The 24,206-nt window shown below is 39.3% G+C and overlaps 1 protein-coding gene across 7 annotated transcripts in view; it reads left to right on the top strand.

Annotated features, from left to right (window-relative positions):
- ZNF609 (zinc finger protein 609) overlaps window positions 1-24,206 on the top strand; it is a 234,117-nt gene that overhangs the window by 139,232 nt on the left and 70,679 nt on the right. Inside the window, exon 1 of one of the 7 annotated variants that reach the window (XM_079914868.1) lies at window positions 358-1,868. The exons of the other annotated variants lie outside the window; for them this stretch is intronic. The gene's annotated coding sequence lies outside the window, so the exon portion shown is untranslated. Of the gene's footprint in view, window positions 1-357; window positions 1,869-24,206 lie in introns of those variants that run through there. 7 annotated transcript variants of the gene reach the window in all.

Raw genomic sequence — 24,206 nt, 5'->3', positions numbered from 1 at the left:
GTCCAGGAAGATCCCACATGCCGCGGAGCGGCTGGGCCCGTGAGCCATGGCCTGTGCTCCGCAACGGGAGAGGCCACAACCGTGAGAGGCCTGCGTACCGCAAAAAAAATAAGTTAAAAATGCAACTTGGCTTATAATAGAACAGTCCCATGCCCTATCTCTCCACACTCTAGGTTCTTGCTCCTCAGAGGCAACACTTTCAAGTCTTTTATTTGTTTCTTCTGGTATTAACTTCCATAGTTCAAAAAATATGCTTATTCTGCTATTTATATATTTTAATATTTCAAATTTATTAAATTATCTATTAACTTACTATGATGAAGGATGAAATTTAATTCTCTTACCCTTCCCACCTCACTGCGTGCACACTACCTCTCTTATGCTTCCTTTCTTGCACAGCCTTTTGTCTTCCTTGGATTTGTTTTTTGTTTGTTTGCTGATAGTTTTATGTATCCATCAATAATTCATGTCCAGGGACTTCCCTGGCAGTCCAGTGGTTAAGACTCTGTACTTCCAATACAGGGGGCCTGGGTTCAGTGCCTGGTCAGGAAACTAAGATCCCACATGCCACACAGTGTAGCCAAAAAATTAAAGAAAAAAAAAGTCATCTCCAAACTCTTCAATAGAACTGAAAATCTTTTCTTGATATGTTATAAACATATTTGATTTTTTTTTTTTAGGTTTTTTTTTCCCCCTTAGAGACATTACTCCTTCAGTGCTCTTTCTCTAACTGTGAACTGGTGGCTTTCCAGGCCAGCTCAATAGCTTTTGTCCTTGGAATTTCCTTCTGTGTTGGATCCTTGCCTTTCTGGATGCCACATCTTCCTCTTTCTCAGTTTATTTCCTTATGATGCTGGAGCATATCCTTCAGGAGTAGCTTTCTGAGAAAAGGAGTACGGGAGGTAAATATTTTAAGACCTTACAAGCCCAAAAAGTTTGTCTAAGTATTAAATTCAAGATTGGAAATATTAGGTTGAACTATGAGAAACTGCTGTTAGTTAATAATTTTTGGCATACACAAATGGTACTTTGATGTGTTTGACCTAATAATTTTACCTGATGTGCTTTGGTGTGGGTTTCATTTCATCTCTACTACTAGTAGCTAAGTTCTAGATAGCCATTTCAATCTAGAAATTTATGTGTGGACAATTTTTGGTTTCTTTTCTTTTCTTCTTTTAAATAAATTTTCTTTCCCTTCCTTATTCTTTCTACAACTCTACTAGTTGCATTTCAGCCCTACTATACTGCTCTTCTCAATTTTTTATTTTTTCACAATTTTTCATCTCTTTGTGTTTTTTCTAGGAGATTTCTTCAACTTTATCCTCCAACTTCCTACTTTATAAATATATATATATTTTTTTTTAATTTCTACAATATCCTTCTTATACTCTGAATGCTTTTTCATAATCTCTTGTTCTTGTTCCATGGATGCAGTGTCTTATGTATGATATGATAATTTTTTCATTTTGTTTATTTCTGCCCCCTACATTATCTCTACTTGCTACAAGTTCATTCATTGTTTAGTTTAGACTCATATTGGAGTGTTTTTAAATCAAATGTCTTGCCATTCTTGATTATCCACTTGTATTTAAAAGCAAAACAGTACAGTCCTTTTTTAGACGCTGTGTTTTCATTGGTGGAGCTTGTCAATTGGTGGGCTTTACTCTAGTGGTGATTGACTATTTAGGTGAGGGTCACCCAGTTGCCAGCATCCGGTCTTTTGACTTAGGCAAGTCATTTTTTACTCAGAGGAATGAACCAATCTTTTGCCTGCTTTCACAGAGCCCAGCAAAGGGAAAGGAGTTTTGTGTTTTACTGTTGCTGTCAGTGTTGTACTTTATCTCTGTTCTCAGTTGTGCTTGGCGTGGGTGAGTATGGAGCCTGTCTGTTCAACATATCCAGAGAATAAACCTTCAGACTTCTATAGAATTGTGAGGGGTAGGGGGTGGGGAGATGGGAAAGCTGCATTGTTGATGAAGATGGTCTAGAGTTCTGATGTATCTTTTAAAGATTTGGAACTGATCTTTCTGCTTTTAGCCCTGTCCTCTTTTCAGAGTACCTGAGGCCACTGAGCTTTTCCTAGGTTTTGAATGTTTGCTAGTATAGTTCCTTCACTTCCACTTTACAGGCTGAGGTCTCTCACAGGCTTATGTTTCAGCTTCCTTTGGTCTGCTAGGTTAACATTTGTCCATCTGTTTTCTAGTTTCTTAAATGTTTTTGATATCTCATGCCTGCTCTTCTCTTCTCTCTTGCTCTCGTAGTCCTCAGAGATTTGTGCCTCTTCTTCTGTTGACATGTTTTCATTTTAATTAGGTTTTGGAAGAGGAAGAAGAAAAACACATATATAGGGCATTCACCCTCAGTTGTACAGGGTGTGCCTTTCAGGAGGGTCCCCTCCTGAGAGGGGTTGAATAAAGAGTTGAAATCCAGCCTGAGCTTGGCTCACAGTATCTTGAACCTGGTCAATATCTTGAAGGCAGCTTCTCTCTAATTCACAAAGGTCTTACGCTGTTGGTAGCCCTGGGTGTTTTATTTGTTGCTCTTGTCTTTAGGTAATCTGAATCTGACATACAGTTCTGCTTTATTTTTTCACTTCTACAGCAAGTTACCCAGTTTTTTGGTAAATATCCCTATGTATTCCCTTTGAATACAGTAATAAATAAATTTTATTTATTGCTTTCTTTTTTTTTTTTTGGCTACGTAGCGCAGCATGTGGGATCTTAGTTCCCCGACCAGGGATCGAACCCATGCCCCCTGCAGTGGAAGCTCGGAATTTTAACCACTGGACCGCCAGGGAAGTCCCAATTCGTAAATTTTCTTGACTAGTTTCCAGTATAGCTACCTAGCACCTAATTCGGTGTTCAGTATCCTTAGTTAATGCTCATTTGCCTTTGGCCTCATTGACCCATGTGCCAACCATTCTCAGTAGATTGAGGCATGAATGAATTACTTCAACATTATGAGTGCTAAATTCTTGTTCCATAAACAGTGATTCACAGAGATGAAAACTGAATGTAAGATATTTTGAAATGCATACTTTTAATTGAAATAATGTACAAAAGGAAATATTCCGGGCTTCCCTGGTGGCACATTGGTTGAGATTCCGCCTGCCGATGCAGGGGACACAGGTTCATGCCCTGGTCCGGGAAGATCCCACATGCTGCGGAGTGGCTGGGCCCGTGAGCCATGGCCGCTGAGCCTGCGCGTCCGGAGCCTGTGCTCCGGAACGGGAGAGGCCACAACAGTGAGAGGCCCGCGTACCGCAAAAAAAAAAAAAAAAAAAGGGAAATATGCCTTGCAAAGTCAAATTAGCAGTGACTTTGTTAAATTTTCAGGAGGAAGTTAATTGCCTAAAAGAAAATAGAAACACAGTCCGTTTTGAGGGGTGCTGCTGGTTGTTCCCTTCATGTCCTACTTAATTACACTACTCCTCACCAACTTTCATTTCTTAACTTTTAGGTTGGCTTAAGGAAGAAGAAGGAAGGAGAAGGGAGTCAGGAATAACTGGACCTGATGATAATAGGTGTCAGCAACATTTTCTACTGTGGCCTTTAAAGGAATGCTGGGTAGAATGATGACTATATTGAAACAGAATGAAAGGCAGCAAAGTTTTGAGTTTAGTGAAACAAAGTAGTTCTCAAGCTTATTACAACCACCATTTGACGGTTTTTCATTAGTTGTCTCTAAGTTTAACCTTTCCTATAAATCGCAGGCAGAGGGGCAGCTGTAATGTGGCAACCTATTGGCTCTTCTCTTTTATCTCCAGAATAGAGATGTTTGTCTTCAAGATAATAATTTCTTTCCTTAATAGCTTTTCTTCCTATGAGTGATGTCTCTGCCTGTTGCTTTCTAGAAGAGGTTCCAGAAGGCCCGTCCTTTGCTGTTTATTCAATACTTTAGGAGAGGCTACTCTGCAGAACAAAGAATGATATAATTTAACTCTACAAGGATGGCAGAGACTAAAGGAATTAGTTCTTTGTTCAGAGCAGCTGAAGGAAATAGCAGCCCATTGTTTTCCAAAGTGGATCTTGTCACACACCGTTTGTGAAACCTCAGGCTTGCCTTTGTATACATTTCAGTGTCCTAAGAGGTCAGAGGGGAAAAATCCTATCCTGCCATCTCCTTTATGCCATGGAGTGGCTGTTATATAGATAAATGAGACTATTCCATCCTGTCAGTGCCATATTTTTAGCACCTAGCACAGTGCCCACTTATAGTAGGACCTTAGTAAATTTTGTTGTGTAAATGCTGAAATAACTAAAAAATTCTGGGACAGTGGTTCAGAGAGCTGAATGACAGGGATGAAACATCAAGTTTCTGAAAAACTGTGGTGTGTTTTCCTACATTTGTGGAGAGACTAGTAAATTATCCCAGCCTAATTAGATTCTCAAGATCATTCGTTTATTCATTCTTTCAGAAATTTTTATTGAGTACTTCCCATGATCATGCACAGTGCTAGACTCTGGATAGAGTGTTGAAGGAGGGAAGGCCTTCCTTCATGGAATTTCCAGTTTATTGTGGAAGGGAGACATTATAAAAAGTGAATTTGCATGCGATAACTGTGCTACAAAGGAAACATACCTCTGAGATACTATGGAAGTGGACTCTGTAGCTTAATTTTACTGAAAACTAACGTGGTTAGTCGAATCTCTTTACTACCTAAAAAGGTCATCTTTTGGAAGGCTTGTCATATTTCTGCATTGTAGCAATGTGTAGACACTAGATAATAAGGAATAGCTTAGTATAATTTGTTTTCTTTTGTTGGTTTTAAACTGTGAAATATATCCTGTAAGTTTCAAAGAATAACAATAAAAAGGACACATGTACATGTTACCCATCTTAAGAAGTAAAGCATGACAATGCTTTAGGTTTAGAACCTTCTATGTGACCCTTTCCTCATTGTACCCTCTCCTTCCTCTTTACTTCCCTCTATGTAGCATTTTATGTTAGTCACCTGCTTATCTTTTATGTTTTTCCATTTGTCTGTATCACTAAGCTACCTTTCTTAGTTTTACCGGATTCTTTTTTTTTTTTTTTTCGCGGTACGCAGACCTCTCACTGTTGTGGCCTCTCCCTTTGCGGAGCGCAGGCTCAGTGGCCATGGCTCACGGGCCCAGCCGCTCCGCGGCGTGTGGGATCTTCCCGGACCGGGGCACGAACCCGTGTCCCCTGCATCAGCAGGTGGACTCTCAACCACTGCGCCACCAGGGAAGCCCTACCGGATTCTTTTTAATTAATTGATTGATTTTTGGCTGAATTGGGTCTTTGTTGCTGCACGCGGCCTTTCTCTAGTTGCGTCTAGTGGGGGCTAGTGCGGTGCACGGGGTTCTCATTGCGGTGGCTTCTCTTGTTGCAGAGCATGGGCTCTAGGCGCACAGGCTTCAGTAGTTGTGGCTTGCGGGCTCTAGAATGCAGGCTCAGTAGTTGTGGCGCACCGGCTTAGTTCCTCTGCGGCATGTGAGATCTTCCCGGACCAGAGCTCGAACCCATGTCCCCTGCATTGGCAGGCCGATTCTTTTTTTTTTTTTTTTTGTGGTACACGGGCCTCTCACTGTTGTGGCCTCTCCCGTTGCGGAGCACAGGCTCCGGACGCGCAGGCTCAGCGGCCATGGCTCACGGGCCCAGCCGCTCCATGGCATGTGGGATCTTCCCGGACCGGGGCAAGAACCCGTGTCCCCTGCATCGGCAGGTGGACTCTCAACCACTGCGCCACCAGGGAAGCCCTGGCAGGCAGATTCTTAACCACTGCGCGACCCGGGAAGTCCCTGATTCTTTTCTTGATTTAAGTAGAATCACAGTGTCATGCCTTTTTCTGTGACTTGCTGTTTCCTTGTCTGTGTTGATATATGCAGTGTCGTTAGTTTATTTTTACTGCTTTTAGCGTGCCACTGTATGAGTATATGAAAATATATCATCCATCTGTTGATGGGCACTTAGGCTCTTTCCAGTATTTTTGCTATTACCAACATTGCTGCTTTGAACATTGTTATGTCTCTGGGGCACAAGTGCCAAGGTTTCTCTAGTGTACACACCTAAGGGTGGAGTTGCTAGGTAGTTGGATGTGCACATGTTCTACCTCACTAGGTAAGGCCAGTTTATGAAAGTGGTTGTACCAGTAGTTTATGCCTCCACCAGTTTTATTTAACCAGTACTTGGTACTGTCAACTTTAAAAATTCTTGCCAGGGCTTCTCTGGTGGCGCAGTGGTTAAGAATCCGCCTGCCAATGCAGGGGACACGGGTTCGAGCCCTGGTCCGTGAAGATCCCACATGCTGTGGAGCAATTAAGTCCATGCCCCACAGCTACTGAGCCTGTGCTCTAGATCCCTTGAGCCACGTGCCTACAGCCTGTGCTCCACCACAAGAGAAGCCACCTCAATGAGAAGCCCACACACAGCAGCGAAGACCCAGCACAGCCAAAAAATAAATTTAAAAAAAAAAAATTTTTTTTTTTTTGCCAGAACGGTGGGTGCCTAATACTGTTTTAAATATGGCCAGTAAGGGATTAAGGACAATGTGAGCATCTATCAGTATGTTGTGTACTAAAGTCTGTCTTTTCTTTCCCTTAATCTCATTCTTTGAAAGAAACAAACCCAAAGAGGGATACAGCGGTAGAAATTTTAAAATTCTCAGGGCATACCCTTAGATTTATAGGGGAAAAGTCTTGCTTCCTCTGAGTGCTGTGAAACAAGGCCAATGTACTAAGATAACATCCTTCTAAATATATGTGTCTATAGACTTTCCCTCTGAATGGAATTCTTGTCTTCCTCATCCTACTCTTACTAGGTTGGTATTGAAATAACTTGGTACTTTGCCACATGGCTTGGAATATGCTGTATATGAAATGAGAGCTTCTTGGAATGTGACTTTATTTTTACTTTTTTTTCCTATTTCTCCAGGAGATTAGAAATTTTTTGGTATACTATTAGGCAAAACCTTAGTGTGAGGGAGAACAGAAAGACCTGCTTTGGGTCTGTTGGTGTGATACTACTAAGGCACAGGATGGTGCCCATTGTGAAATTTTACTAGGAGTTTCTCTTTAGACCAGTGGAATTAACTGGATGCTGATTAAGGACGTGAGGTAAACAACAATAAAGTTAAAAAGCGTGTGTTTCTGCCACGTGCATTTGTTAGAAATATAAATGCAATACATCTCTTCTGTACTGGTCCCTTCCTCCCTTCTGGCAGTTGTGACTTGGTTTATTTCATTTCTTGATAATTCTTGTGTGTGTGTGCCTGCTCGCTCACTCTAATCTTTTGCTCGATCAGATCAGCCCAGCTTTGAGGCTAGAAATCCATAGAATCTCTTCTAGCAACCCAAGCAAAACCTATCAAGGAAAAAAAGTAAAATATGTTTAGAACTAGACTGTAGAATACTAGAGGTGTGAAAACCATACCAAAGTAGGCCATTTTAATATTTTATAGATTGAAAGAAAATATTGCCTGAGAGGTAAATGCATCTCAACTTTTTCATCGTTTATTATATTTGAAATACACATATCTCTATGGAGCTCTAAAATTGTGTTTCTTCCAACACCTGTCATGCTTGGACCCTAAGCCTGATGTTAGTCCAAAGCCACTGTGGTTTAGGTGCTGCCTTTATCTCATTTATATCATTTTGAAGAGGTTCCTGGTTGGCAGTGTTTTATTTTTGTACTGAAAATGTGTGTCTGAATGTAGAGGTCTTCATTTTGATGAATACCCTTGTAAGAAAGCTGAAGTTAATAGCAGTGGTATTAAGGATAGCTCCATCTGACAGTTAACACCAGTTTGGAATTTAAGCAAGATTAGAATTTAGGAGAATAAAATCCTAGCTTTTTTTTTTTTAATCTCATAAGGAAACTGAGGCCAAGCAAGCTTAAATGACCACAGCTATTACCTAGAAATCTTTTTGTTTTTAATTGGATTATTACTGCTTTACAGTGTTGTGTGAGTTTCTGCTGTACAATGAAGTGAATCAGGTATATGTATACCTATATCCCTTCCCTCTTGGACCTCCCTCCCACCCATCCCACATCCCACCCATCTAGGTCATCACAGAGCACCGAGCTGAGGAGCTGAGCTTCCTGTGCTCTATAGCATGTTCCCACTACCTGTCTATTTTATGCATGGTAGTGTATACATGTCAATCCTAATCTCCCAATTCGTCCCACCCTTCCCTTCACCCCCTGTGTCCACATGTCCGTTCTCTACATCTGCATCTCTATTCCTGCCCTGCAAATAGGTTCATCTGTACCATTTTTCTAGATTCCACATATATACGTTAGTATATGATATTTGTTTTTCTCTTTCTGGCTTACTTCACTCTGTATGACAGACTCTAGGTCCATCCACATCTCTACAAATGACCCAATTTCGTTCCTTTTTATGGCTGAGTAATATTCCATTGTATATATGTACCACATCTTCTTTATCCATTCATCTGATATTGGACATTTAGGTTGTAGAAATCTTGAGGGTGCTAGAAAACAGTACTAGAAGCCAGGAAAGCTTCCTTTGCAAAATTAAGGCCTGCTTGTTATAAAGGACTCGGAGCAGATGAGGGAGGGCCTCTCTGACCTTTGTAAAGACAGCTAAAGCATTTGTGCTGTAGGCATTTTTCCCTTATTAGAAGATGGCCTACTCATTTGTTTTTCCAAAGGTTCCTTCTCCAGCAAGTGATTAGCCAAATGCCTCATTGAAGTGAAGATTAAGTGCTTTCTCTCTAACTCCTTAGAGAATTAGAAGATTATTACCATTTGTCACCTGCTGACCAGTTTTATCTGCTTGGGGAGATTGTGTGCTGGTAGGTTATACAGTTTCTTCTACAAGGAGGAGACAGATGTACAGACTACTGGAGATTATGGCAACCTCTTTCTCAGTCTTCGTGGTACAACAAGGACGATGTTTCAGCTACCCATATAAGGCAAATCGTTTACCTACACATCAGAATGTCATTTTGGGACTTTCTCTCCTGGGTTGCTCAGATGGACACTAGTGAGTTCCATTTTAACTCTTCTGATGGAGCCCAGTGTAGAGTAGTACAAGAATTATGGAAGGGGTATTCACCTTATGTACACATCTTCCAACCTGAAATAAGAATGAGCTTGAAAAACTAAAAAAAAAGAAAAACTCATTTGATTTTTTAAATTGCTGATTTAGTAGCCAGCTCCTGACCTGCTTTTAGCCTGAAAAGAGAATGCTGCTATTTGACTTGTGAGCCTTCTAACCTTTATTCTGTAGTAAAGGCCAGTGGATGATGCCCCTTTGGAGGATCCCTAGGACACATTTCATAATAACAGAAACTGCAGCAGCAGCATTTAACATTTATCAGAGTATGTGCCAGGCAACAAGGCTGAATGCTTTTTATATGATATTTCATTTAACTCTCGCTGTAGTTCTTTGAGACATGTATTATTATGATTTCCATTTTATTAATGGGAAAACTGGCTAAAAAAGGTTAGATGACTTGCCTAATGTTGCACAGCCAATAGTGGAGGATCTGTTTGAACCCAAGTTGACTATCTTCAAAGTCCATTTCTCTGAATCATCTCTTTTTACTTACCTTTTCTCCTGTTTGAAGAAGTCTTTCAAACCCTTATCACATTCATTCTTAAACCAGAATCCTCCTCTACTACTTTCTAAAATAGGCCATATCTATGTAATTTTTCAGGGATATTCTTTTAGAATATTCTACAAGGTACAGATTTTATTAGTTTGGCCAAAAAGTTCCTTCGATTTTTAAGGAAAAATAAAAGACATTTTTCATTTTCACCAAGAACTCTATTGAACAACGTATTCACCGTTTTGTTCCACTACGTTCTGCCATTTTTCAGGTAACTTCATAATTCCATCTTCCCAAAACTTTTTATCTTTTTGAGCAAAGAACTATTCCAGGTGCCTTTTACAGTCTTCCAGGGAATTGAAATTTTTTCCATTAAGAGAATTTTGTAAAGACCGAAATAAATGGAAATCCGAAGGTACAATGTCTGGTGAATATGCCAGATGAATCAGAACTTCCCCAGCCAGGCTCTAACAGTTTTTGCCTGGTCGTCAAAGAAACGTGGTCTTGCGTTATCCTGATGGAAGACTATGCGTTTTCTGTTGACTAATTCCAGACGCTTTTCATCAAGTGCTGCTTTCAGTTGGTCTAATTGGGAGCAGTACTTGTTAGAATTAATCGTTTGGGTTTCCGGAAGGAGCTCATAATAGAGGACTCCCTTCCAATCCCACCATATACACAACATCACCTTCTTTGGATGAAGACTGGCCTTTGGTGTGGTTGCTAGTGGTTCATTTCACTTGCCCCACAATCTCTTCTGTTCCACATTATTGTACAGTATCCACTTTTCATCACCCGTCACAATTTGTTTTAAAAACAGAACGTTTTCGTTACGCTAAATTAGAGAATAGCATTTGGAAATACGGTCAAGAAGGTTTTTTTCCACTTAATTTATGTGGAACCCAAACATCAAATCGACTAACATGACCAAGCTGGTGCAAATGATTTTCATCGCTTGCTTTGGATCTTTTGAGTATGCTGGCTATCTCATGCGTGGTATAACGTTGATTGTTCTCAGTGTCTCGATTTGATCGCTATCAGTTTCAACTGGTCTACCCGCCTGTGGAGCATCTCCAGAACGAAACTCCGCAGACCACTTTTTATTTATTTGTTTGTTTGTTTAGGCTGCGTTGGGTCTTTGCCACTGCGTGTGGGCTTTCTGTAGTTGCGGTGAGCAGGGGCTACTCTTCGTTGTGGTGCGCGGACTTCTCATTGTGGTGGCTTCTCTTGTTGCGGAGCATAAGCTCTAGGCACGCAGGCTTCAGTAGTTGTGGCGTGCGGGCTCTAGAGAGCAGGTTCAGTAGTTGTGGTGCATGGACTTAGTTGCTCCGCGGCATGTGGGATCTTCCCAGACAAGGGCTTGAACCCATCTCCCATTCATTGGCAGGTGGATTCTTAACCACTGCGCCACCAGGGAAGTCCGCAAACCACTTTTGACACGTTCGATCAGTCACAACACCTTCTCCGTACACTGCAAAAATCTTTTTTTGCGTTTTAGTTACATTTTTACCTTTCTTGAAATAATGAAGCATCATATGCCAAAAATGTTCCTCTTTTTCTTCCACCTTCAATATTACAATGGCTACACAAAAATTCACCAATTTTGATAAGGTTTTTTTAAATGCACGCTAATATGAAAGCTGTCACAATACAGTCTAACAAAATTGTTTCAAATGAAGTTAAAGACAGCTAAGCACTACTAGAGCCCTCTTACGGAAAAAACCGAACGAATCTTTTGGCCAACCCAATAAATAAAGTGGTTAAGAAATTTTACATGTTGGACACAGACCCAGAAACTTAAGAGGTTTGTTCATTATGGAGACTTCTCAAGAAAAACTCTATCCTTTTAAAAAGCTCTCAGTTGCATTCACAGATAAGTGACAGAAAACTGAGACTGATAGATGCTGGTAAAATATTAGATGGTATGGTTGATCCTACTGGTTATGGTAAAAGCTAAAACATTATCCTAGTTTACTAGAAAGTTGAAGAGCTGCCAGAAGAAGTTGGAGAGAGGAAGAAGAAACACGTGCTACTCATGGCCCCCATTTCGTTTATGAACTTAAGTCTTTCCTGTCTGCCAGCTACTTGCCAAGTAGAAATTTCAACCCCCAACCTGTACTCTACGAAATCTAGCCTTTTATTGTCCTGGCTTAAGAGGGACTCAGACTCTGCCCAGTGTTCAAGCTCTTGGGCCTGAACTGTTTGAATATTACCTATGTATAAATATAACATCATGTATATAGGAGGGGGCATGGAGATAAATGGAGATAGATATAGATATAGATAGATAGATAGATAGATAATGCATATTGTATGTTGTATGTTTTGTGTTATATTTTAAATACATCTGGGCTTTGGATAGTCATTTGTAACCCAGGAAAGGAGTCAAGAATTAGTGTAGATCTCCTTAAGTGAAAGCAAGAACAGTGGCTATAAATGTCAGTTTACAGGGTTATAGTCAGGAAGACATTAAAAACAAACAGAAAATGTTATAATCCTTTGGGAATAACAACAAATAAGTTTAAAAGTAGAATACTTTGTATAGTCTTGGTAATACCTAAGGAAGGTCCTGAGAAGGGTAAATAAATTACCCTGGAAATGTAAGCAGTACTATAGACTTTTTTTTTTTAAGCTCTAGAGAGCCTGAAAGTTGATGGAATAGTGTGTATCAAAAAACTGTAAAATATGCATAGCCTTTTATTCACTAATCTCATATATAGGATGTTAGCCTGTGAAAATCGTAAAACAGGTACAAGATATGTAGCCATTAAGATACTCCTCTCGGCCTTGTTTATACAAGTGAAAATTGGGACAACCTAAATATCCACCTGTAGTAAATTGGCCAAATAAATTATGCTTTATTTGTTCAAAAGGATTCTATTCAAACATTTAAAATTATGTTTTAAATTAATCGACACAAAAATGTTTGTGGTACAGTGAAATTCTGATAAAATGGTTTTTGCAATCTGAAAATTCCATTTGGTCTTCAAGAAAGTTCCTATATTTAATAATAATTCAGAATGTTCTGATAATCCAACTATAACTCATTTCTGTAGTATAATTGAGTAGATAAGAAGGATTGATGTTTGCCGTCTGGCCATATTAATACTTTTGTGATGAAATGCCTCGACTATCATTCAAGTGTTTTGTTTGAGGCAGTTGCAGAAATTTAACGCTTTTAAGAGCAGGAGAGATTTGAAGGGTTTTATATCTTAAACAGGCATATTAAGGATGAAGCATGACTCTACCTTCTAAAAAACATGAAATAAATATTCCATCAACAGATTATTTTAGAAGAAATAAATAGATTGATGCCGAACCCACTCCAGAGACAGGCGACTGGAGAGACACTGTGATTGCCTATCTTACTAGAGCACAAGGACTGGGGAAGGGACAGTTTTCTATGAAAGATGGATGCTGGGCAGACAAAAACTACATATACACTATGGTTTTAAAAATTAAAACTTGAAAAGGTAAAGACTTGGAGGGAATATGCTTAAATATTTACAAAATATAAAGATTATAAAAATTGTAAGGGACATCAACTCTTAAATTCCAGAAGCTGGCCCAATCAGAAGGAACTTCAGGATTTTTGTTAGGTGGCTAGAAAAGAACCTGTCTGTCCACTGAGCCTGGAATTAAGAGCTTGTAAAGCTTGAACTGCCGCAGCTACCTTGCCACCCAGGAGAAGAGCCTGTCTGAAAATGAAGCAGAACCGAAAAGACACCACCAAGGGAGGAAGGGATAGAAACTAGGCCTCCATGACATCATGTGAGCCTTTATATCAGGCCATGCCTAATTTGGACTTTTTAAGTTATATGATAGCCTAATTTGGACTTTTTGTTTAAGCCAGTCTGGTGTGCTCTTCTGTCACTTGAAAAAGTCCTAATACAGTCTCCTTAGAGATCATAAAGTCCAACTACTTCATTTCATAAGGTCAAAGTTTGGAGAAGTGAAATGACTTGTCTAAGGTTATACAGCTAAGTGGTGGAAAACTGAGACTAAAACCTGGCCCTGCTGCCTCCTTTGTAAGCTCATTACTGCAACATAAATCAGTTTAAGTAGGTTTGGGGTGAAGTCTTTGATGGGTTTGAGGATGCCATTTAAGATAAAACTAAATTAGCCCTACACAGTGTGTCTTTTGGAATGACAGTGACTGCTATTGGCAGAGAACTGACTCCAGTATTGTAGCTCTTACTTGTTCAAAGTATTAGATAAGAGTTCTGTCTGTACACCATAGCATTTCATGACTGATAACTTAATGACTCATTCATCTGTGAACTTAGTGGATAATATTCGGCTGACTGTTCTCATGTTGCCCATTTCCTGGGCCTCCTTAAGCTTCTAGAATAAGCAGACTCAAACATTTTTCCATGGGCTTGCGTAGTAATACGAAATGAAATATGGACCTCAAATATATACCAAGCTCTTTCCTGCCTTAGGGATTTACATATGCTGTTCCCTCTGCCTGCATTGCTCATTCCTAGGTTCTTCATGTCTTCTCATCTTTTAGGATCAGCTTAAATCCATCCTCTTCAGAGAGGCCATCCCCAACTATACCAGAGATAGCTCACATTGTCCAAGAACCTCTTACCACTTGCCCTATTTGTGCCTTAGTAGGTTTCTATTATAGTTATTTACCAGTCTCTTTCATTTCCCGCTGCATACCCAGTGTCTAGGACAAGACCTACACATAGGGGTACTCAATAATTCTTTGTTAAGTGATTGAATTTTAAAGGTATTCAGGGCTTAAAGAAAAACAATAAAAAGCACTAAGTGTTTGGGCCCTTCCCTAGCCCTGTCCCAAGTACCTTAATTGCCCTCATACCTCCACTGACTGAGCATATGGCACGAATCCTGAATAGAGAGGAAACTAAAAGCTGTACTTAACCACTGTACTGATAATTGTCTCAGGCATTTTTGAGTTAATATTTTATTGCCTCTGTTCTTCAGCTTTTCGTGCCTTGTTTTTTCTCTTCTCTGTGACTTCTCACCTACCCACTTGACTCTGACTCACATTCCTCACACTGAAAGGGAGTATCAGAGAAGTGAGGTGGCCCTGAGAGCAGGGGAGGAAGGATGGAATGATGAGGGCCACGAGAAATCTCTTTCGGGCTTCTAATTGCTCTAAGGTCACCGTTTGGAGTCTAGAATGAGGAGGACTTTGAGTGCCTCTTTTTCTTGTTCAGTGCCCTCAACTTGAGTGCTTAGCTGGCAGGCGGGCACCTTTTCCTCCTCAGTTACTGTCAGAACAACATAAAGGTCAGACAGAGAAAGACAAATGAGAGCAGCTCAGGGAAGGGAGGTTACCACAGTAACAAGCAGGCCAGACTGCTATTTGGAAACAGGCCTAATCTTTCTCCTCCTCCTCCCTCCTTCTCAGCACAAGAAGATGGGTATTGTCTAGCTGACCTGCATCCTTGGGGTGGGCACCATAATCCTTTTCTGACACTTCCCAGTGACACTGGAATGAGCTGCTTTGCATTTTAATTTGATAAGCAGCAGCCACAGTTTTCTCAGAAGTGCTAGAGACATGGCTTTTTCTGGCCCTGTTCCAGGTAGGATTCTGGTCGCCACAGAGAGGGGTTTGGGATTGTTGTTTATTTCTTAACAAAGAGTTTGCATACTTGCACATGATGGACGATGCCACTCACTTCTTGGCAATTAGAATCAAATGAATATGGGCAGTGGCTGGTTTATGAATATCTGCCTTACGAAGATCACAGAAATGTTTGTGTAGTACTGCCCATATCCCCAGCTCTTAGGTACCACCCAGCTGTTTGGGGCCAGTCCTATGGCCCGTTGTCCCAGTGACCTATGCAATGGAAGTACTGACTTAATGTCATTACCCTTCTGCCTCCCCCCCTTCTACTTATGTGCCCCAGTATTCTTAACTCTTTTCACCTGCCTGCCTATTTCCTCATTAACCTAGGTCCCTTTTCTTACAATAAACGTAAACCTTCACATATGTAAACATCGCTCCCTTTTCCATTAAAAGTAGCTTTTTTAAAAACTAAATTTTAAAAAAGTTCTCAATATAATGAAGAAATCAAATACTGAAAAATATAAAAGAGAAACTAAATATCATCCAGAGTCTCACTACCCAAAGATGATTGCAAGAACATCCTTCTAAATCTCAACTTCTGTTTCTCACTTCTGATCTGCATAGTGTGTAAGAATTGTACATAGGGACTTCCCTGGCGGGCTAGTGGTTAAGACTCTGAGCTTCCATCCCACGTGCCACACGGTGCAGCCAAAAAAAAAAAAAAAATTGTATATAGTTACATAAAGATCAGTTTAACATTAATGGGCTAATTTAATACATACTGTATTATAAACTTTTTTTCACTCAAAAATATACTGTGGATCTCTGTACTTGTTGGTAGTTATAGATCTATGCTATAATGGACATTCAGATTGTTTCTGGGTTTTTGTTTGACTATTAAAAACTAATACTGAAGCAAACTGTACGTGATACATTTTTGTGCACTTGTCCTTTTATCTTCTTAATATAAATTCTAAAAGTGGAATTTTTGGACAAAAGAGCATGTACATTTTACATCTTAATACCTATTGCCAAATCGCCCTCTCCAGAGTTTCTACCAATTCATATTCCCACCAACTAATACTGCGTTAACAGTGTCTGTTTTTTTTCCGTATTCTTGCCAGATTGGATATCGTTCAACTGTTTCATCTTTACCAGTCAGATAGGTGAAAAATTATATTGTGTTTTTATTTGTATTTATGTATTATTCTGAAGTCCTTAAAAAATACTCAGAAGACCCCTCCAGATTGTGCACTGATGACCCACCTCTTCCTTGTAACACACTTCCAGTCTTCTTTTCCTGGAATGCTGGCAATTAAGCAAAGTAGAAGCAATATAAAACTAATCTCACTCCTCTTTCTCCAGTCTCCCCAAATCAAAACTGAAACCTGTTCCTCCTCTTTTTTCTTTCTTTTTCTTTCAGTAATAGAATACCATTCCACTTGAATTTAAGCTCCAGAGACTGGGATTTTGATCTGTTTTGTTCATTGCATATCCTCTGCACTTAGAATAGTGCCCAGCATATATTAGGTGCTTATTAAATATTTGTGGAATGAATCATCTCCTAACCATCTGAATTAGAAATTCTAGTCATACCTGACTCCTGTACTGATTACCTACATGTCTCATATGTCGTGAAGTCAAACTGCTTGTATGTCCTGAATGTCTCTTGAGGCCTTCTCCTACTTCTTACTTACTGGGTTTGTTGCAACAGGCATCTAGCTAGGTGCCCTCCTTTTCAATCTCTTTTAGTCTACCCTCTTCCATTAATTTTACTTTTAATTATACAAACCTGATATCACTCCTTTGCTTTAATTCCTCAGAAGTTTCTTAATACCTGCAAAGTTAAGTCCAAATTTTACTCTCCCTGTACTACTCTTTCCTCCAACCAAACCAAACGACCTGCAGTTCTTTGAATATACTAATTGTGTTTGTTCATGCCTGTGCACCTTTGAACAGGCTGTTCCTTCTGCTTAGAGTATGCTTTCTTTTTCCTTTTCATTTTTTTAAAATTGAAGTATAGTTGATTTACAGTGTTGTGTTGGTTTCTGGTGTGTGGCAAAGTGATTCAGATAGATATATAGATATATATATATATATATATTCTTTTTCATATTCTTTTCTATTACGGCTTATTACAGGATATTGAATATAGTTGTCTGTTGCTGTACAATAAGATCTTGCTGTTTATCCATTCTATATATAATAGTTTGTATCTGCTAGTCCTAACCCCCCAATTCAACTCTCTCCCACCCCCCAACCCCTTGACAACCACAAGTCTGTTCTCTATGTCTGTGAGTCTGTTTCTGTTTCATACATAAGTTCATTTGTGTCATATTTTAGATTCCACATGTAAGTGATATCATATGGTATTTGTCTTTCTTTTTCTGACTTATTTCACTTGGTATGATAATCTCTAGGTCCATCCATGACACTGCAAATGGCATTATTTCATTCTTTTTTTATGGGCAAGAAATATTTCATTGTATATGTGTACCACATCTTCTTCATCCATTCATATGTTGATGGACATCTAGGTTGTTTCCAAGTCTTGGCTATTGTAAGTAGTGCTTCTATGAACATAGGAGTGCATGTATCTTTTCAAATTATAGTTTTCTCTGGATATATGCCCAGGAATGGGATTGCTGGATCATATGGCAACTCTATTTTTAGTTTTTTGAGGAACCTCCATACTGTTCTCCATAGTGGCTGCGCCAATTTACATTCCCACCAACAGTGTAGGAGGGTTCCCTTTTCTCCACACCCTGTCCAGCCTTTGTTATTTGTAAACTTTTTAATGATGGCCATTCTGACCAGTGTGGGTGGTACCTTGTAGTTTTGATTTGCATTTCTCTGATAATTAGCGATTTTGAGCAACTTTTCATGTGCCTATTGGCCATCTGTGCGTCTTCTTTGGAGAAATGTTTGTTTAGGTCTTCTGCCCATATTTTGATTGGGTGGTTTGGTTTTTTTGTTTCTGAATTGCATGAGCTATTTATATGTTTTGAAAGTTAAGCCCTTGTCATCACATCATTTGCAAATATTTTCCCCCAGTCTGTAGATTGTCTTTTCCTTTTGTGTATGGTTTCCTTTGCTGTGCAAATGGAGTATGCTTTCTATTCTTTTCTTGGGGAACTCCTTTAGGTCCACTCCGCTATGAAGTCTTCCCTGTTGCCTCTTGGCAGTCACTCCCTGGGCAGGGTACTTGCAGCCCTCTGTTCACCTCTGTTATGATTATTTGTTTAACAGTTGTCTCCTAATATAAAATGAAGTTTTGCAAGCTAGGATATAAACTTTGTGTTGACTCTGCAAATACAGGATATCTGTTTTTTCTGAGCCTTATAGAGTTCTTCATTTTATTACACTGTTGAATGGATTTGTGAGTATTACAATAAGGACCATGTTTAGTAATGAAGGCTGTAAAAATCTGTTACCTAGAATATAGCAACTCTTATTTACATTGTTGGATTTGCCTACTGCTCTACCTTGGTGAGAGATTTTTAAGGCCAGAGTTTTTTCCAATATTGAATGCTCTGATGCCTTTCTAAGTTACTCTGTTTTGGAAGCTTAACTTTACTGGCCCTTGAAAGATGAAGTGCCCTTCTCAATTTCTATAAGATTTTGTGAGCCCTGTATGTTAAGTATGTTGTACAAAATTCTAAATTTCATATAGTGTTGTTATTTGGTATTTTCACTTTTGTTGGTCTATATTAGAAGAGCTAAGCTAAGGAATTGTTGAAAAGTGAAACATAGTTTAGCAAGGCTTAACTGCCTTATTGATAGGTGTTTCAGTTCCACTTCAAAGGATATTTGTACTGGAAAATCAGAACCATATTATGATGCCACTTGAAGCAAAAAAATCATTGTATGAAACCAAGGATTTACCAAAACAAATGTGCAAATTCAGATCTAAAAAACAGATTAAAAACTCTTGAACAACCTTTGTTCTCTTTATAAAAGATGAGTTTGCTTTACCAAATTCTAAATAGCAACCACCTCCTTTCCTCTTTCACAAAGTGTCTCAATTTTTGACAGAGTTCAGTGTCTAAATCCAAATTAATCACATTAGAAAATATTGAAAGAGTTTGCACATGTAGTCAGAGATCCTTTCGTCTAGGGAATCCTGGTAGATGGGAGAGAACTATAAGACTGCAGACAGGCAAATGTCCAAATTTTCAAAATTGTAGACCATCAAACATAACATTGAACTTTAGCTAAGTCCTAGAACAAAATGTTAAACAGATAGTTTGTGAAGTACTTGCACTCTTCTTCCTGGTCATGCCGAAGGTTTTTTGGAGTAGCATGTATAATGGAAAAGAGCACAAGCTCTAGAGTTAGGCATACCTTTGTTCAAATCCTGGCCCTGCCGCTTAGTAACTGGTCATTATGGACAAATCAATTAACCTTCATGGGACTTTGTTTATTTTCTGTCAAACAAAGCATCATCTGCTTCATAGGAGTGTAGGAGATTTACTAAGATAACTCTGGTGCACAGTAGACACACAGTAACTTCTGATTATCTTTCCTTCACCTCTTGATGCTCTCCCTTACCCAGTGCAATTTAGCTTCTGTGCCTTACCCTTTCCTGCAATTTCAGCTTGCACAACGGCAGCCCATTTTCTTCTTGAAACTTCATTTTCCCTTGACTTCTTGTGACACCATTCAGTTTGGGTTCTCACTTCTTTATTATTGCATGGGTTCTAGAGCCAAATTGCCTGAGTTTGAATCCCAGTTTTATCACTTGGTAGCTATATGACCTTGGCCAACTTACCTAGCCCATATAGCTTTAGTATATTCATCTTTAAAAGGAGATACAATGTTAATTACCTCAGAGGGTCATTTTGAGGAATACATATGAAATGCTTTGAAAAGTGCTTGACACACACACACACAGTAAGCAGTAATTGAAGTTTGCTTCTATCATTTAAAAACCTTATTGGATCATATCACTTTCCTGCTTAAAACTCCACAGTGACCTTCTTTAGTATGACATGTAATCTCCCACCACTTGACCATTCCCTCCAAACTATTGTGGTTCCCTCTCAGGCCATGTATTTGGTGTTACATCTGACTAAAATAACCTAATTTTCCTTATCTTCCTGTTGAACTTACTTCTAAGACTCAGCTGAAACGTCAGCTGCCTCTCTCCCAGGTGTACACAAGTGATCTTGCCACCTTTGTACTTCTTTTACATCCTTTATGATATTTCTTTAATTACTTGTTCACATTTGTTTACCTGCCCAGACCTAGGGACAGGGATCATATTAAGATTCATCACTTGCCATAATACAGTGCTTAGATTATAGTAAGTATTTAATGTTTCTGAATGAAGAAAGGAATCCGGAAAAATAATGCTTATTAGAAACCAAATTAATTTCTAAAACATGACACTCTAAACTTTCTCTCTCTTCCCAATAGAGTTTTTGGGTGGGTAGATTGGAGTGCCTTGATTTCTTCAAGATATTTGAAAAAACCTTTTATGATATTCTTGATGACATGTCAGTGAAATGTAGACTGGATGGTGATACAGTTGGGTGACTTTATAGTTGGCTGAAGAGCTATATTTAAAGAGTATTGATCACTAGATGTTAGCTAGGTTAGTATACCACAAGTCTCTGCCATTGATCCAGTCCTGTTCAACATTTTCATTATAACTTGTGACTAAATAGAAAGTATGCATATAAATTTGTGGGTGATATATAGTGGTCAGGACTTTTTCAGTTGTGATGGAAACCTGGCTCAAGCTAGTTTAAGCAAACAAGGAATTTGTAGGTTCTCACCAGTGGAGTTCATTAGTTTCCGGCAGGGGCTCAAATAATGTCTTTGGGATTCTATCTTTGCTCATTTCTATTCTACTTTCCCCTGAATTGGCTTTTTTCTTAGACAAGCCTTCTCAAGTGTTAGGGAAAATGGCCACTAGCAGTTCCAGGTTTAGTTAGTCCTTCCAGCTTAAGGGACCAGGGGAAGAAAGAACCTCTGTAGCCTGTGGAGAACCTATTCCATGTAGTCTGAGTAAAGTTGGGCCCACTCCTATAGTGGAATGAAGTTGGGGGAATGGATTTCCCACAGGAAAGAGAAATTCCTCTACCAGAAGAAGGGAAGACATAATGAAGTCAAAACTATACTAGAATGAACCACTGCAGATGGACAGTTCAAGTACTGAATGTCTGAATAGAGATTGACAATGTCATAAAAGACTGAAAGATAGAATTAAATTGTAAGATATTGTTGTTGTTACTATTATTATCATCATTATTGTTATTGGCTAATATTTATTGAACTTTTACTGTGTCTTGGGCACTATGCACTAAGCACTTCATATTCAGTTAATTGCTACAATGACTGTATGAAATATAGGTACCCCTGATGTTTTTACAGAGCTGAGATTTCATCCAGTCTGTCTTTTAGGATGATGAGCATTTAAAGTTTAAAACAGTTACCTCCATTTTTATTACATGAAGAAATAAGGTACAGAACAGCGTATGTAGTACACTGTCATTTGTGTAAAAAGAATGAAGGGAAGGTACATATAAACAAGCAAATACATATGCATTGGGTTGATTGCTTCTGGGAAAGGAAACTGGTGGTGGTGGGTGGGGGTCAGAGGTGGAAGAGAATGTTTTCAAAGTTTGGGTAGAAAAGATCTAGGGAGTTTTAATGGCTATGAAATTCAGTATGAGCTTTCAAGAGTGACTTGACTCTTAGAATAACTAATAATGGCTACCATTTGAGATTGCCAGAATACTGTAGACATATTGCTAGGCCCTTGACATACGTTAAAGAATTTAATCTTTTAAGCCATCCAGTAAAGTAAGGGTTATTTTCTCACCACAGGGTTGGGGCGGGGTGGATAAAGTTCAGATAGGGGTTTTATTTTTATTTTATTTTTTTTTAAAACTTATGTATTTATTTATTTATTTTTGGTTGCATTGGGTCTTCGTTGCTTGCGCAAGCTTTTCTCTACTTGTGGCGAGCGGGGACTACGCTTCATTGTGGTGCACAGGCTTCTCATTGTGGTGGCTTCTCTTGTTGCAGAGCATGACTTCTCGTTGCAGAGCATGGCCTCCAGGTGCACGAGCTTCAGTAGTTGTGGCACGCGGGCTCAGTTGTTGTGGCTCACAGGCTGTAAGCGCAGGCTCAGTAGTTGTGGCGCACAGGCTTAGTTGCTCCGCGGCATGTGCGATCCTCCTGGACCAGGGCTCGAACCCGTGTCTCCTGCACTAGCAGGCAGATTCTTAACCACTGTGCCACCAGGGAAGCCCTATTTTTATTTTTTATTTATTTTTTAAATATCTATTTATTTGTTTATTTGGTTGTGCTGGGTCTTAGTTGTGGCACGTGGGCTCCTTAGTTGTGACATGTGAACTCTTAGTTGCAGCATGCATGTGGGATCTAGTTCCCTGACCAGGGATCGAACCCTGGCCCCCTGCGTTGGGAGCGCGGAGTCTTAACCACTGTGCCACCAGGAAAGTCCCCAAATAGGGGTTTTATGACTACCTATTATAGAAAAGATTTCACCCTTGAGCGGTTAGGTTAGTTAGATGATCTTGAAGGTTTTTCCACACTATGATGTGATTTTATAATTTTGTCTTGCACATGCTCTCTAGGAACCCAAGTAGCTTTGCTGCCTAAGGTGCTTTGTTTAGACAGAATGACCTCTCATTGGAATCACCCATTGTTTCCTGTCAAATCTGTAGGTCTTATGTGGAAGTTATAAAGAATCAGTTGATATTCTGTGACCTAATATTATAGAACACAAAGTCACCTAGGAGACACTTGGGCATTGAAGCATATCTAAGCAGATGGCCATTTCCCACTTGGTTCAGTAGTGCTAAGGTGTCCATAATCAGGAGTTAACTCAGACTGTACAACACCCTTCATACCACTTTGAAGTTTTATCTCTATACCTTTAGCTTAAGTAGCAAAGACAAGGAAGACTTCTGTAGGAAAGGATGGCTTCTGGTTAATTAAGGGACCCATTTTAAAATTTCTTTTAGATAAGCCATGTTTAATTTCTGAACTACTAAATTACAATTTCAGAGAAGTCTTATACTTAGCAATTTGAGAACAAATAGGCACTAGAGGAGTGATTCCCCCTCTGCCCACAAGGGTAAGGATCAATTTTATTAGTAGTTAATGACCATCATTCTTTTGTCCGTTTTAGAAACAATTAACTGAGTGCTTTATTCTCCCATATTTTTAAAATACTCATTACTCAATTGCTGAAGTTTATTAATACCTAACTTATGAACATCCCTTACTTAAAAAATCCTTAGTCTGGATCTTAGGAGCTGTCTTACCTACTCCACTCTTGCTAATAATTTTCCCTGCCTTTGTGTCTCTTTTTCCTTCACTGTCTTTCCAAACTGTATGGCAGACACTGTTGTTTGCCTACTGAACAGGCAGCCTCCCTCAACTTCCTTGCTACCAGAATCCCAGTTTTGTATAGGAATCAGATGGCATATGCTTCTGGAGAAGCTGAGCACTTACCCAATCCCAGAACATGAAACTTGATTAATTCTCAAAATATAGCACTCAGACCCCTAAGTATCTCTCATACCTTTTCAGAGGTCCTGCCACGTCAAAACTATTTTCATAATAATACTAAGACATTACTTGCCTTTTTCACTCTGTTGACATTTGCACTGATGGTGCAAAAGCAATGGTAGGTAAAATGGCTGACATCTTGGCAGGAGTCAAATCAGTGGCTCCAAATTGTACTAGTAATAACATTCTTAACTGCTGTGCCCTCACAGTAAAAGGTAAACATTTTTATATAGCTAGTTTCACTTTAAAATATCTTTAATAAAGCAGTAACAATTATTAGCTTATTAAATCTTGACCTTTGAGTACATGTCATTTTATATTCTATGTAGCAAAATGGGAAGTACATATAAAGCACTTCTTCTGCATCCTGTTTGTCTCTAGGAACAGCGCTTGTGCAACTGAGTCCCAAGCTGAACTAGCCAGTTTTTCATGAAATGCCATTTTTACTTGAGAGAACAACTAACAAATTATAGTTATTCAGACTTGGGTATTTAGCAGACATTTTCTTGAAAATGAATGAAATAAGCCTGAGACAGGCTGGGACCAGGGACCCTTTGCTGCAGTGCTTGCACCTG

Source organism: Stenella coeruleoalba (genome assembly GCF_951394435.1).
Source record: "Stenella coeruleoalba genome assembly, chromosome: 2".
In the NCBI taxonomy this organism is placed as follows: domain Eukaryota; kingdom Metazoa; phylum Chordata; class Mammalia; order Artiodactyla; family Delphinidae; genus Stenella; species Stenella coeruleoalba.
This window is presented reverse-complemented; position numbering and strand designations above follow the sequence as displayed.